General features: G+C 42.1%; 1 protein-coding gene across 4 annotated transcripts in view; it reads right to left on the reverse strand.

Annotated features, from left to right (window-relative positions):
- Window positions 1–2,313, reverse strand: part of LOC126980279 (uncharacterized) — a 53,574-nt gene extending 51,261 nt beyond the window's left edge. Inside the window, exon 1 of one of the 4 annotated variants that reach the window (XM_050829980.1) lies at window positions 2,226–2,313. The gene's annotated coding sequence lies outside the window, so the exon portion shown is untranslated. Of the gene's footprint in view, window positions 1–2,126 lie in introns of all 4 variants that reach the window. The other 3 variants (XM_050829979.1, XM_050829981.1, XM_050829982.1) reach the window with 3 other exon arrangements.
- Window positions 2,314–12,712: the final 10,399 nt, after the last annotated feature.

Raw genomic sequence — 12,712 nt, forward strand, 5'->3', positions numbered from 1 at the left:
ATGTAATGTTTCGTAATTTTTAATCTACTTAATTTCCCTCTTAGATTATTTTTCTCTTCATTACCTCTAAGCTAATTTGACTATACGATCGTTTTTGTCTTTCTCGTCCTCTTCTATCTTTATCTTTTTCTTATGTTTCGTAATTTCTAATCTACTTTACTTCTCTTTCAGATTATTTTTCTCTTTATTTTCTCTTTTTTTTTTCTCTTTCTCCGTCAACTCTTTGCGTCTCATAACTTCTTTTATCTTTTTTATCTCCTTGATTTTTCTCTTTCTCTCGTATCTTCGCGTTTTATCTCTTTTTCTTTCTTTTATCTCATTTATCCTTCCTAACCTTCATTAAATCTCCCCTTTTCTCTCTCTCTCTCTCTCTCCCTCCCCCTCAAAAAAAAAAAAAAAAACAGTTTATCTTCCTTAACCTTCCCCTCTCGTATCTTTTCTCGTAAGCGTCTTTTTATCTCCCTCTCGAAAACTTTCTCTTATCTCTCCCTCCCTCTCTCCCTCTCTCTCTCTCTCTCTTTCTCTCCCTTTAAAAGTTTTCCTCTTAAACCTGACGAAGATGCAGCGTCAAGAACAGTAAAAACAACAACTTTCTCAACCTGTCTCAGCCTTCATCAACTACGAGGAAGAAAAAGAAAAAAAGAAAAAAATTAAAACAGTTTAGGTCCATATTCTTCAACTTATCAATCTCCCATTACCACAATTTCTGGGTTTTCATGGGTGGGTGATTTTCCCGGTTCATGGCGGAGCAGAAGCCGTGTAAAACTATCACTGGGATCACAAGGCAGTCCATGAAAATCCCAGAAACTTCAACGTGAGGTTTTTAAGACAGGCAAACTGAGGTTCAAACGGATTCCCAGGGTCTACTTTTTCTTCCTTCCTGTAGTAGCATCGCGTTTTTTGACAATCTCTCGGCCTCGTCTCCTGTATGCCCTGACTTCTATAGTTCCTGGGTTGCCACTGATTGAGTTCCTCCGTACTCTAATAACCAGGAACTGTCCCTCGTTCTCTATATAAAAACTCAACAGTGTATTAATAATGGTTCTTCACAAAGTTCTAAGTCAAACAAACCCTTTCAGTATGTATAAGTAGATTTTTATGTATACGATAACCAGACGCTCTCCCTCTTTGCTATACTAAGTTGACTGTTTATTACAAGGAATTCTTCACAAACACAAACCCTTTAGAGTATGTATAAGTCAACTCTTATGTATACGATATCCAGAAACTCCCTCTTTGTTATACTAAGTTAACTGTTTATTACAAGGGATTCTTCACCAAGTTCTAAGTCTAACAAACCCTTTAGAGTATGTATAAGTCAACTCTTACATATACGACAACCAGAAACTCCCCTCTTTGCTATATCAAGGCAAGGTTTAGTCTTCACAAGGTTACAAGTCTTCATAACTTTTTTACATATATAAAACCCAAAAACTATGAACCTCTCTGTGTATATATGCGAAGTTGCGGGTGCAGAGAGCGTCTTCACAAGCTTATAAGTCTTTGGAATCCTCTCGACTTGGTGGGAAGAAAACTTTTGGGTATCAGAGACCTCTCCCTCGCGCTCTACACTCAGGGTTTAGTTGGGTCATATTCGTAAACATTTCGGCACCCAGGGACAGTTTTGGGCATTTCTAGGGCTTGTTTTATGACCGTTCTGGCAATCTGACCTTTCCTCTGTACCATGAATCTAAAACAACACTCATTATAACCCGACTGATCTCCTTTGCGGGCTTTGAAAGTAGTTGATGTGCAGGCGCCTAATCACACATAATTAAGGCTTTCGTAGGAGTTTTTGAGCATTTCCAGGGGTAGTTATATGACCCCTCCTGTAGTTTGACCTTTCTGCCGTACCATGAACCTATAAAAACACTCATTATAACCCGATTAATACCCTTTTCGGCCTTTGGAAGTAGTTGATGTGAGGCCTTCCAAGCACACATAATTTAGGCTTTCGTAGGAGTTTGGGGGATTTCCAGGGGTAGTTATATGACCCTTCTGGTAGTTTGACCTTTCTGCCGTACCATGAACCTTCAAAAACACTCATTATAACCCGATTAATCCCCTTTTCGGCCTTTGCAAATAAATGATGCTAGGGACGGAAGCGTGGACGCGTCTGACAGTACCGAGCAAGGAGTCTTCACGGAGGTTACACGCCTTAACAATCCTCTCGAGTTTGTGGAAGTGGGTGATGTAACGCGCACGCCATCACCCCTTCACGTCACCTGCTGCTTGACTGTCTCCCTCGGCGCCAACAACCCGAGGAAAGCCACTGGGAAGCCCTCCTCTACCTCCTCCTCCTTCTCCTCCTCGTCCTCTTTCTCTCCCGCTCTCCGTCCTTGCCAGCCATCACCATCTCTATCCTTTTTCTCCCTATTTCAATCTAACCCTATTTCCAACACTTTCTGACCCTCTTAGTCGGTTTTGTAGTGTATTTTCTAGATTTTGTGAGATTTTGGTGGGTGTGGAGTACATGGTAAGGGCTCTATGGGGTTAAAAGGTGAGGTGAGGTTGGGTAAGGTTGGTTGGTTATTCTGGTAACACTGCGAGACATGTGCTGCGCCGTATCCTCTGCGCACAGTTCAGCTCACTTGTTGATATTTTAGCTCCTCCTCTTCATCCCTCTCTCTCCCTCTCTCCCTCCCTCTCTCTCACTCTTGTCTCCCCTCGGTTACCTCGCTCGCTCGGGTTCTCCCCTCTCTCTCTCTCTCTCTCTCTCTCTCTCTCTCTCTCTCTCTTCAACTCACGACTCGCTCTCCGCCCATCACTTCGCTCTCTCTTTTCTCCCCTCACTGTTACCTTCCCCTCATCTCTCTCTCTCTCTCTCTCTCTCTCTCTCTCTCTCTCTCTCTCTCTCTCTCACTAGCCTCATTTTAACTCCCAAATGCAAACAAAAGAATATCAGCCAACGCTTTTTTTTTTTTTCTCGAAGTCCTCAAGTCCAGAAAAGTTTGCCACCTCTCTCTCTCTCTCTCTCTCTGTCTGTTATTGTCAAACGTTTACCCGCGCGAGTCTTGTCCATTCCAAAGTATTGTCAGCTATCCTCACTCTCTCTCTCTCTCTCTCTCTCTCTCTCTCTCTCTCTCTCTCTCTGGCTTCCATGTCGGCCTAAAGACAGCGCTGGTGCCTTGCTGTCCTGGGTTTATTCATAGTCCCGCCTCAACCTCCCTTGTTCCCTGGCGCTGACGGAAAAACGGGCAGGAGAGCGGTGAGTAGCCACAGAGGAAAGGGTTTTATCGGCGGCTTGTGGGCAGTTATTTGGTTGTGTGGGGACGGTTCTCGACTCGTGACTGAAAGGTTTGGTTATGTTTTAGCTCTCGGCAACTTGTAACCCGAGTCTTAGCTGACAAATTTAGGGATAACAGGAGTTCACTTGAGAAAAAAAGTGATTTTCAAGGAAAAGTTCAAGTGGATGTGTTTTCTATCTCAAAAGTAATAAGTAATAAAGGATTTAAAAAGAGAGAAGATTACGTAATTGAATATATATATATATATATATATATATATATATATATATATATATATATATATATATATATATATATATATATATATATATATATATATATATATATATATATATATATATATATATATATATATATATATATATATATATATATATATATATATATATATATATATATTTTACGCTTTCCGCCTCTGGCTGGGGTAGGCTTTCTTGGTGGGGCCTGATGGTCGGCCCCAGCCCGTTATGGCGCAGGCAAGTGTTTATAGTGGCGCCATCTTGCTTGGTCATGATACCCCCGGAGCTCATTTTTTTATCCTCTCTTCAGAGAGAGAATCTTGAGTCTGGGTTGATAGGTGGTCTTCAGGACGGCATGTGGGTAGTCTTAGGCCACTCGGCAGTGACTGAAAAATCCCAGCTTGTGTCTGCGGGCGGGACGCGAACTCGTGTCACGCTGTCACGCTAACCACTCAGCCACCGCCTTACAGTGTTTACAGTTTGTGAAGTTGAGAAGAGAGGAAATGAAAGTAAAGAAAAAAAACAGTAGAATAATATATTTATTATAATATTATGTATAAATATATGAATGATGGAGAAAGTTAAGCACAGATAAAGAAGAATCGAATATAATAGGAGCTCATTGTACTACACAGCAGTGGAGAGGGAAGAAGAGTAGGAGGAGAATATATGTCGGCAGCGTTGGAATAATATATTAAGCTCCGCCGTGCTGTGTTATGCGCGGCTGTTAGTTAGAACCCGTTCCCAGCAGCAGAGGCGAGGCGGTGTGTGTATCTTTAAGGCTCAAAGGGGAGGTGGTGCAGCGCGCCCATGAACCGCCGGCGCTCACAGATGAATAGCAGGAAAGTAAATGCTCTCGAGAATTAAAAAAATATAAAAAAAAGTTCGTGTATAAAAAAATTCAGTTCGTCATATTTCCGTTTTCTTTATTTTTTTTCTTTTTGTTATTTGCTCATTTATTGTTTTTGTTTTTTTGTTTTTTTTATGAGAGTAAGTTTTAATAATGATAAGTTGGGTTTCAAAATGAATTGTGATGCTGTAAGAGTGTTGTTGTTTTTGTTGTTTTCTTGTTGAATTTATGATTGTTGTTTTTCAGAAGTGTGTTGTTGTTTTCTTTACTTTGTCTACTGAAACTTCAAATATCTTCACCTTTCTATTTGATTGTTGTCTAAGTCTTGTTTTCTGTTGTTTTTCTTCTTCTTTTTATTTAAATCAAAGGACACGGCTCAAGGGCAACAAAAAGAGTTCAAAAAAGCCCGCTACTCGCCGCTCCCATAATAGAAAACAGTAAAGAGTAACCAAAAGAGAGGTCAATTTCGGTCTAGTTTCATTTTTTTAGTGTTCATTTATTTCATTTTAACCTTCTTCTTTCGTTGTCTTTCTCTTCTCTTCACTGCCCATTTCTTTATTTTTTTTTCAGTCTTCCATCCAGAGAGAGAGAGAGAAAGGACGAGCTCTACACTTCTAAGACAACAAAAGGTTTTCACAACAACAACAATAATGACAAGTCTTTTCCGCCTCGTCCAGAATTTAAAGAAGCGGAGCAGGCGTTTTTTTTTTTTTTTTTTTCTTTCGTGTTTGTTTTCGTTGTTGTTCTGGAGTTTGTGTGTTAGTCTGTTTGTTTGCCTATCCACCTACCTGCCTCTGCCTGTTTGTTTGTTTGTGTTTGTTTGTCAGTTTTTTCTTTTTTTTTTTTTCTTTCTTCGTTTGTTTGTTTTATATTTTGTTTTTTCTTCTTTTGCTTTCTTTTTTGTTGTTGTTTGTTTGTAAGTATGTTTGTTCGGTTACCTGTTTCTACCTGTCTGTTTGTGTCTGTCTTTCTATCTATCTATCTGTCTGTCTGTTTGTCTGTCTGTCTGTCTATCTGTTTAGAAGTTTAAAAAAAAATATTTTTGTACAAAGGGTGAAGCTGAGAGAGAGAGAGAGAGAGAGAGAGACATTCATAACTGGCTAAGCTCGTAATCTTACATTGGACTAACGAGAGTCACGTGACGGGCATGGAGAGGTGGCGAGGGTGACGGCGTGGTAGCAGTAATAGTAGTAGTAGTAGTAGTAGTAGTAGTAGTAGTAGTAGTAGTAGTAGTAGTAGTAACAGTAGTAGTAATGGCGATGGTGGTGGTGAGGATTTTGGTGTGGTAGGGGTGGTAGTAGTAGCAGCAGTGGTAGTAGTGGTAGTAGTTGTAGTAGTAGTAGTAGTAGTAACAGTAGCAGTAGTAGTAGTAGTAGTAGTAGTAGTAGCAGTAGTAGTAGTAGTAGTAATAGTAGTTGTAGTAGTCTAGACACCTTCCATTCACCTTTGTTCGTTAATTAACCTCTATTATACAATTTACATGAATAATCTTTACTTTAGCACAATGGGGGACTTTTAAAACTCGTATTCAGAGGACGCCACTGTACCAAACAAAATGACAAACTAGACGAAACAAAATTAAAAGACTTGAAAACCACCAAAATTACGTTACTTTTCTGATCACGTTAGTTTGTGACACCACGCGAGACTTGAGCCAATCTTTATCACCTGCGACGGTATTCTCAAACGCTCTGAGCTCTTGTTACTTTCTTGTTATTTTTGAAGGCCACGGACAAGTTAAGACAGGTTCCCATAAGTGTTTTCCCATTCATTGCACATAAGCCTTGGAGATCTATCGCCAGGGTCATGAAAGCACACATGAAAACAAGAGTGTGGAATCGGAAATAAAAGACTCCGACTCCGACTCCCGACTCAGACTCAGACTCCAACTCCGACTCCAACTCCGACTCCCGACTCAGACTCCAGCTCCGACTCCCGACCCCGACTCCAACTCCGACTCCAACTCCGACTCCCGACTCAGACTCCAACTCCGACTCCGACTCCCGACTCAGACTCCGACTCCGACTCCCGACCCCGACTCCAACTCCGACTCCCGACCCCGACTCCAACTCCGACTCCCGACTCTGACTCCAACTCCGACTCCCGACCCCTACTCCAACTCCGACTCCCGACCCCGACTCCAACTCCGACTCCCGACCCCGACTCCCGACTCAGACTCAGACTCAGACTCTAACTCCGACTCCGACTCCCGACTCAGACTCAGACTCCAACTCAGACTCCCGACTCCGACTCCCGACTCAGACTCCGACTCCAACTCCGACTCCCGACTCAGACTCCAACTCCGACTCCCGACTCAGACTCCAACTCCGACTCCCGACTCAGACCCCAACTCCGACTCCCGACTCAGACTCCAACTCCGACTCCTGACTCTGACTCCAACGCCGACTCCCGACTCCGACTCCAACTCCGACTCCAACTCCGACTCCCGACTCCGACTCCAACTCCGACTCCCGACTCTGACTCCAACTCCGACTCCCGACTCAGACTCCAACTCCGACTCCCGACTCCAACTCCGACTCCAACTCCGACTCCCGACTCCGACTCCAGCTCCACACCTCTACATGAAAATCCCTGTATATATTATTTACTAGAGCCTTTTTGAACTGATGGACTAGTATCGAAGCGCTTTAGAATATGGATCCAGGCTTGTATAATCTGATGTTGATGCTCTGACGAAGTTTCTAAATCCGTTTCATCTTGTATCTAGTTTCAATTCAGACGATTTACTTAAAGTTTCCAATATGGGCCCAGGCTTTCAAAATTTAATGTTCAAGTTCTTACAAAGTTTCTTAATCCACTTGATCTTGTAGTTTCAGTTCGGTCAATTTTATTTATGGTCAATTTATGTTGTTTCAAACCCCCATTGTGAAGATACTTATTTGGCCGTCTGTACAAATCCTTCAGCTTTCAATTTACGTAAAGTTTCCATTAAGGACCCAGGCTTTCAAAATCTGATGTTCAAGTTCTTACAAAGATTCTAAACCCATTTGATCTTGTAGTTTCAGTTCGGTCAATTTATGTAGTTTCAAACCCCCATCATGAAGATACTTATTTGGCCGTCTGTACAAATCTTTCAGCTTTCAGTTTACGTAAAGTTTCCAATATGCGCCCAGGCTTTCAAAACCTGATGTTCAAATTCTTACAAAGTTTCTAAACCCTTTTGATCTTGTAGTTTCAGTTCGGTCAATTTATGTAGCTTCAAACCCCCCCATTATGAAGATACTTATTTGGCCGTCTGTACAAGTCCTTCAGCTTTATACTCTGTTGCTTATCAATCATGCTTATGCGTTTTTTGTGCCTCGTTGCGTCGCTCACCTTTACTTTCCTCTTTTTTTTTTTTTGGGGGGGGGGGTCAAACTCGTAACAAGAGAAAAATTGTGAAAAATAGAAAAAAAGTAAAAAAAAAAAAAATCACAGCAATATCTACCTTTAACATTCTCTTTGTGGATTAGATGATTTTTGTTGTTGTTGTTGTTGTTGTTGTTGTTGTTGTTGTTGTTGTTGTTGTGTGTGTGCGTTGGTGTCTGACTGAAAAAAAATATATACATCCAACCCGTCAGAATGTATCCTTAATTTTTATCACTTTTTTTTAATTTATCTTTTTTCTTCTTTTCTCATATCGTTTGGCTTTTGTTTCGATTTTTTTTTCCAGATTTGATTGTCAGGTTACAGGGAGGAGGAAGAGGAGGAGGAGGAGGAGGAGGAGGAGGAGGAGGAGAAGGAGGAGGAGGAAAAGAGCATTAGAGTTTTTTTGGCAGACGCTTCTATCCTCTCCTCTTCCTCCTCCTCCTCCTCCTCCTCCTCCTCCTCCTCTACTTACTATATACCTTCATCCTTTTTTTTCTTCCTCTTCTTTTTTTTTTTCTTTTTTTTCTGTTTCACATTTACTTTTTTTTTGTATATTTTTCTACTCGAGGCTGTTTGTTTGTTTGTTTGTTTGTTTGTTTTCTCTCTCTCTCTCTCTCTCTCTCTCTCTCTCTCTCTCTCTCTCTCTCTCTCTCTCTCTCTCTCTCTCTCTCTCTCTCTCTCTCTCTCTCTCTCTCTCTCTCTCTCTCTCTCTCTCTCTCTCTCTCTCTCTCTCTCTCTCTCTCTCTCTCTCTCTCTCTCTCTTCTCCATTCCCTCTTCTTCTTCTTCTTCTTCTTCTCCTTTTTCCTCTTCTTCTTCTCCTTCTTCTTCCTCTTCCCTTCCTCGTTGGCAGTATCATTTTCACCTCCACTTTCATATATTCTGAAGCATTTCCTTCCTCCTCCTCCTCCTCCTCCTCCTCCTCCTCCTTCTCCTCCTCCTCCTCCTCTAAACTGCGCCAAAACGAGATGGGTTACCGAAGATATACATGTAAGGGAAGAGAGAAGGAGAGAGTGGAAGAGGAGGAGGAGGAGGAGGAAGAAGAAGAGGAGGAGGAGGATTAAAGATGAAAGGGAGAGAGGAATTCATTTTATTTTTTCATATATATTTATTTTTATATATATTTTTATTATTATTTTCTATTTTATTTTATTCATTGGTCTGTCTTATTTTTCTTTATTTTATCTTTTTTACTCTATTTTTTTCCATTTTTCCTTTATTTTTTCCTCTCCTTTCCTCCCTTTCTTTTCCTCCTCGTCTCCTTTCTCCTAATCCTCTTTTTTTCCTTCATACTTTTTTCCTCTTCCCTCCCTTTCTCTTCCTCCTTTTCCTCTTTTTTCTTTCTCTCCGTTTTCCTTCCTTCTTTCCTCCCTTCTATTTTCCTTCCCGCTTTCTCTCCCTCTCTTTCTTCTCTTCTTTTCTTTCCCTTTTTCCTTTTATTCCACTTCATATCTCCCTTTTTTTCCTTCCCTCCTTTCTTCCTTTCTTTCTTCCTTTTCCTCTTTATTTCCTTCTTTGGTTTCCTTTCTTTCTCTCCCTTAGTATATTCTCATTCTCTCCAACCCTCCGTCTTCCTCTCCCTCCTCCTCCTCCTCCTCCTCCCCCTCTTCCTCCTTCTCCTCCTCCTCCTCCTCCTCTTCCTCTCCACTCAGCAAGCATAACAATTCATTTATTTTTCTCTGTCATGCTTGAGAAATGGAGGAGGAAGAGGAGGAGGAGGAGGAGGAGGAGGAGGAGGAGGCGGGAAGAGCAGAAGTAGTTGGTGGCGGTGAAGGAGCAGAAGGCGAAGTGGAGGAGGAGGAGAGTTGTTACAGATATGATCATTTTTAGAGAAACCTCCTCCTCTTCCTCTTCTTCCTCCTCTTCCTTTTTCCTCCACTTTTCCCTTCCTCCTCCTCCTCCTCCTTTTTATCTTTTCTTCTTCTTCTTCTTCCTTCTCTCCGTTTCCTCTCCTCATTCTACCTCTCATATCTTCCTTCTCTTTCATTCCCTGATTCTCTCCCTTCCTTCTTCCTCCTCCTCCTCTTCTCCTCTTCCTCCCCTCCTTTCATTTGCCCTTCCCTACCTCCTTCTTTTCTTTCCCTCCTTTGAAGTTAAACGGGAAAGAGAAAAGAGGAGAGATAATGGAGAGAGAAAAAGAAATAAAAGAAAGAAAGAATGGATGAAAGAATAAAAGACAACCGAAGAAAGAAAGAAAGAAAGAAAGAAAAAAGAAAGAAAAAAGAGAAAGAAAATGAGATAAGATGAAAAAAAACAATACATAGAAAAACAACCGTGAGAGAGAGAGAGAGAGAGAGAGAGAGAGAGATTAATAAAGACAACAAGAGTAAGAGGATTAATACTTACTGGGAAAAAAAAAAAACATCGTCTTTAATGTGTGTGTGTGTGTGTGTGTGTGTGTGTGTGTGTGTGTGTGTAAAGTATAAGCTGTCTGTGCAAAATCAGTAGTAGTAGTAGTAGTAGTTGTAGTAGTAGTAGTAGTAGTCATATTTTCTTTTTTTTTAACATTACCTTTCATTTATTTTCCTCCTTTCCTCCCTCCCTTAATTCCTTTTTTCATTACCCATCTTTCTCCCTTTCTTCTTTCCCTTCCTTCTCTGTAACCTTTCTTACCTCTGTTTCCTCCCTTCCTTTCTTCCTCACTTTCTCTGATCTCTCCCTTATTCCTTTCCATCAGACATTCCTTCTTCTTCCTTCCTTTCCCTTTCCTTCCATTCCATTCTGTTTCCTTCCCTTCCTTTCTCCTCTTCCCTTTACTTCCCTCCCCTTACCTTACCTTTCCTCCAATTCTTTCCCTTTCCTTCCTTCTTCTTCCCTCCCTTTCTTCCCTCCCTTCCCTTCCCTTCCTTCTTCCTTCAATCCTTCCTCCTTCCCTTTTTTCCAACACATATTAAACAGAAAAACGAGGAAAATGGACTAAAGAAAACAAGACAAACAAACAAATAAGAAAAGAACAACAAACAACAACAAGCAAAAACAAACAAAAAAGAGCAAGACGAATAAACAAACAAGAAAACAACAAAAATAAACAAAAAACAAAGCAAGACAAACAAGAAAACAACAACAAACAAAAAAAAGAGCAAACGACTCACTCTGAATAACAATCTGGAGAGAGAAAAAAGAAAATCACAAAAGTTCCCAAGAAAGTAGAAATTACCTTGGAGGAGGAGGAGGAGGAGGAGGAGGAGGAGAAGGAGGAGGAGGAGGAGCGTTTAAGAGACAATGATGAATGCTGAAGTTCTTTTGTTCTCTCTCTCTCTCTCTCTCTCTCTCTCTCTCTCTCTCTCTCTCTCTCTCTCTCTCCTCTCCTACATCATCATCTTCCTTTTCTTCTTCTTCTTCTTCTTCTTCTTCTTCGTCGTCGTCGTCGTCGTCGTCCTCCCCCTCCCCCTCCTCCTCCTCCTCTTCCCTCTCTTTTTTTCTCCATGTTTCTCAGTTTCCTCATGCAATCTCTCCCTCCTCCTCCTCCTCCTTCGTCACTCCTTCCCTCTCCTTCGTTTCTAGTCCCATACCCTCTTTCATCATATCTTCCTCCTCCTCCTCCTCAAGTGCCTTCCTCTTCCTATAATAAGATGATCCCAAGTCGAAATCTTTCCAGCAGTAAACTCGAGACGAAGACTTTATGAAACGGAGAGAGAGAGAGAGAGAGAGAGAGAGAGAGAGCGCGCGCGCGTGGCTCCCTGCAACCTCTCCAGGAGCGCAGGGATGTGGCAGGCCTGTGTGTAATGTTCAAGGCACACAACCTAAACACACCCCACCTGGCAGCTCTCAAGCTCCCCGCGCCCCCAACCCCCATACACTCCACCCGAGCAGCACCCCACAGACAGGAACAAGTGGCTGTACCCTTCTCCAGGACAGAACACCACTTCCGCTCCTTCCAGCCCCGCTACAGCCGCCTGTGGAACCAGCTTGTTCGCCACACCGACCTCCACCATCGCGCGTCACTTCAAGTCTTCAAGCGGGAGGTGAACAGCTGGATTAGGACTTCTAGGCAGTAATTCAATGTGTCTTGTATGTAGCTATAGATAGATGAAGCTTAAAACCTTCAACTTTAGCACAATATTCTGAAAGACCTGTTTAAATAAAAAGAGAGAGAGAGAGAGAGATGGTACTGTAGCGTCCTCGCAGCAGCACCTGGTTCTCCTCCCCCACACAGCTGCTGCTCCGTCCTACAAAACTAAACTCCAGGAAAAGACTCAAGGACCCCGCCTCCAGCACACCTGCGGGAGGTGATAATCCTATCCAGCTGCTGCCAGTTCGGAGACTCGATAATCCTGCCCCGAGGCCTGCGAGGTCAAGTCAGAACCACCAGTCTCCCTACAACTACAATAAAGTATTTGAGGCGGTTGACAGAGATGAAAATTATGATGTAATCTATCTTGATTTTAGTAAAGCGTTTGACAAAGTTCCTCACCAACGACTGTTGCTTAAATTACAGGCTCACGGAGTAGAGGGTAAAGTTTTGAACTGGGTCAAGGCGTGGCTTGGCAATAGGAAGCAAAGAGTGCAAATCAATGGTAAAAGATCTGACTGGGGATGTGTTACGAGTGGGGTCCCACAAGGTTCGGTATTAGGTCCACTTTTGTTTATTATTTATATCAGTGACTTGGATACAGGAATTAGTAGTGATGTTAGTAAATTTGCAGATGATACCAAGATCGGTAGAGTAATTGAGTCGGATCAGGACGCTAGTATTCTCCAAGGTGAACTCAACAGATTGTATGACTGGGCGGATAAATGGCAGATGGAGTTCAATGTAGGGAAGTGCAGTATTCTGAGTGTAGGTAGGAACAACCCCTCACATAACTATTGCTTAAATGACACTCTCATAAGCAGGTCTGGATGTGAAAGGGATTTAGGGGTCTTAGTGAGCTCTGATCTCCGTCCAAGGGCACAATGCATTCAAGCTAGAAATCGAGCTAATAGGGTACTGGGATTTATTTCAAGGAGCGTAAGCAACAGAAGCCCCGAAGTCTTCCTCAAACTATATTTAGCATTAGTTAGACCT

This window comes from Eriocheir sinensis, chromosome 44 (genome assembly GCF_024679095.1).
Source record: "Eriocheir sinensis breed Jianghai 21 chromosome 44, ASM2467909v1, whole genome shotgun sequence".
In the NCBI taxonomy this organism is placed as follows: Eukaryota; Metazoa; Arthropoda; class Malacostraca; order Decapoda; family Varunidae; genus Eriocheir; species Eriocheir sinensis.